Genomic DNA, 3,560 nt, shown 5'->3' with positions numbered 1-3,560 from the left:
CACCTGATTTAATTCAACTACAATCCATTATCCTCGTTTTGCTTTTGTTTATGTTCATCTTATATCCACCTTTCAAGACACTGTCCATTCCATCCAACGGATCTTCCAAGTCCTTTGCAGTCTCTGACAGAATTACAATGTAATCAGCAAACCTCAAAGTTTTTATTTCTTCTCCCTAGACTTTAATTCCTACTCCGAATTTTTCTTTTGTTTCCTCTACTGCTTTCTCAATACACAGATTGAATGGCATCGGGGGTATGCTACAACCCTGTCTCACTCCCAACTCAACCACTGCTTCACTTTTGTGCCCCTCGTCTCTTATAACTGCCATCTCTGGTTTCTATACAAATTGTAAACAGCCTTTTGCTCCCTGTATTTTACCCCTGCAAGCTTTAGAATTTGAAAGAGAAGATTTCAGTCAACATTTTCAAAAGCTTTCTCTAAGTCTACAAATGCTATAAATGTAGGTTTGCCTTTCCTTAACCTATCTTCTATGAGAAGCCACAGGGGTCAGTATTGCCTCACGTGTGCCTACATTTACTGATCTTCCCCAAGGTTGGCTTCTACCAGTTATTCCATTCTTCTGTAAAGGATTTGTGTTAGTATTTTGCAACGATGACTTATTAAACTGATAGTTCAATAATTTTTACACCTGTCACCACTGCTTTCTTTGGAATTAGAATTATTATACTTTTCTTGAAGTCTGAGGGTATTTCGTCTCTCTCATACATCTTGGTCACCAGATGGAAGAGTTTTGTCATGGCTGGCTCTCCCAAGGCTATCAGCTGCCTACTCCTGGGGCTTTGTTTCGACTTAAGTCTCTCAGTGCTTTGTCAAATTCTTCACACAGTATTGTATTTCCCTTCTCATCTTCATCTATATCCTCTTCATTTCCATAATATTGCCCTCAAGTACATCTCCCTTGTACAGACCCTCTCTATACTCCTTCTACCTTTCTGCTCTCCCTTCTCTCCTTCTCTACTTAGGACTGTTTCCCAACTGAGCCCTAGATATTAATACAGGTGGTTCTCTTTTCTCCAAAGATCTCCTTAATTTTCATGAAGGCAGTATCTATCTTACTCCTAGTGATGTATGCTTCCACATCCTTACATTTGTCCTCTAGCCATTCCTGTTTAGCCATTTTGCACTTCCTGTCAATCTCGTTTTTTAGACATTTGTATTTCCTTTTGCCTGCTTCATTTATTGCATTTTTATATTTTCCCCTTACATCAATTAAATACAGTATCTCGTGTTACCCAATGATTTCTACTACTCCTCATCTTTTTACCTACATGGTCCTCTGCCGCCTTCACTATTTCATCTACATCTACATCTACATGATTACTCTGCAATTCACATTTAAGTGCTTGGCAGAGGGTTCATCGAACCACAATCATACTATCTCTCTACCATTCCACTCCCGAGCAGCGCACGGGAGAAACAAACACCTAAACCTTTCTGTTCAAGCTCTGATTTCTCTTATTTTATTTTGATGATCGTTCCTACCTATGTAGGAATGGAACAGGGAAGGGGGGATCAGATAGTGGTACAATAAGTACCCTCCGCCACACACCGTAAGGTGGCTCGCGGAGTATAGATGTAGATGTAGATGTAGGTTGGGCTCAACAAAATATTTTCACATTCAGAAGAGAAAGTTGGTGACTGAAATTTCGTAAACAGATCTCACCGCGATGGAAAACATCTTTGCTTTAATGACTTCAGTCCCAACTCACATATCATATCTGCCACACTCTCTCCCCTATTACGTGATAAAACAAAACGAGCTGCCCTTTTTTGCACCCTTTCGATGTCATCCGTCAATCCCACCTGGTAAGGATCCCACACCGCGCAGCAATATTCTAACAGACAACGAACGAGTGTAGTGTAAGCTGCCTCTTTAGTGGACTTGTTACATCTTCTAAGTGTCCTGCCAATGAAACGCAACCTTTGGCTCGCCTTCCCCACAATATTATCTATGTGGTCTTTCCAGCTGAAGATGTTCATAATTTTAACACACAGGTACTTAGTTGAATTGACAGCCTTGAGAATTGTACTATTTATCGAGTAATCGAATTCCAACGGATTTCTTTTGGAACTCATGTGGATCACCCCACACTTTTTGTCATTTAGCGTCAACTGCCACCTGCCACACCATACAGCAATCTTTTCTAAGTCGCTTTGCAACTGATACTGGTCTTCGGATGACCTTATTTGACGGTAAATTACAGCATCATCTGCGAACAACCTAAGAGAACTGCTCAGATTGTCACCCAGGTCATTTATATAGATCAGGAACAGCAGAGGTCCCAGGACGCTTCCCTGGGGAACACCTGAGATCACTTCAGTTTTACTCGATGATTTGCCGTCCATTACTACGAACTGCGACCTTCCTGGCAGGAAATCACGAAACCAGTCGCACAACTGAGACGATACCCCATAGGCCCACAGCTTGATTAGAAGTCGCTTGTGAGGAACGGTGTCAAAAGCTTTCCGGAAATCTAGAAATACGGAATCAACTTGAGATCCCCTGTCGATAGCGGCCATTACTTCATGCGAATAAAGAGCTAGCTGCGTTGCACAAGAATGATGTTTTCTGAAACCATGCTGATTACGTATCAATAGATCGTTCCCTTCGAGTGATTCATAATGTTTGAAAACAGTATATGCTCCAAAACCCTACTGCAAACCGACGTCAATGATATATGTCTGTAGTTCGATGGATTACTCCTACTACCCTTCTTAAACACTAGTGCGACCTGCGCAATTTTCCAATCTGTAGGTACAGATCTATCGGTGAGCGAGCGGTTGTATATGATTGCTAAGTAGTGAGCTATTGTATCAGTGTAATCTTAAAGGAACCTAATCGGTATACAATCTGGACCTGAAGACTGCCCGTATCAAGCGATTTGAGTTGCTTCGCAACCCCTAAGGTATCTACTTCTAAGAAACTCATGCTAGCAGCTGTTCGTGTTTCAAATTCTGGAATATTCCATTCGTCTTCCCTGGTGCAGGAATTTCGGAAAACTGCGTTCAATAACTCGGCTTTAGCGGCACAGTCGTCGGTAACAGTACCATCTGCACTGCGCAGCGAAGGTATTGACTGCGTTTTGCCGTTGGTGTACTTTACATACGACCAGAATTTCTTCGGATTTTCTACCAAATTTCGAGACAATGTTTCGTTGTGGAACCTATTAAAGGCATCTCGCATTGAAGTCCGTGCCAAATTTCGCACGTCTGTAAATTTTAGCCAATCTTCAGGATTTCGCATTCTTCTAAACTTCGCATGCTTTTTCCGTTGCCTCTGCAACAGCGTTCGGACCTGTTTTGTGTACCATGGGGGATCAGTTCCATCTCTTTCCAATTTATGAGGTATGAATCTCAATTGCTGTTGCTACTATATCTTTGAATTTGAGCCACATCTTGTCTATATTTGCATAGTCATCTCTCAAAGCTACCCATTTATCGTCCAACGTATTCCTTTCCTCTGTTTTTGACAATCGTTCCCTAACGCTCCCTCGGAAACTCTCTACAACCTCTGGTTCTTTCAGTTTATCCAGGTC

This window comes from Schistocerca serialis, chromosome 7 (genome assembly GCF_023864345.2).
Source record: "Schistocerca serialis cubense isolate TAMUIC-IGC-003099 chromosome 7, iqSchSeri2.2, whole genome shotgun sequence".
Taxonomy (NCBI): domain Eukaryota; kingdom Metazoa; phylum Arthropoda; class Insecta; order Orthoptera; family Acrididae; genus Schistocerca; species Schistocerca serialis.
This window is presented reverse-complemented; position numbering follows the sequence as displayed.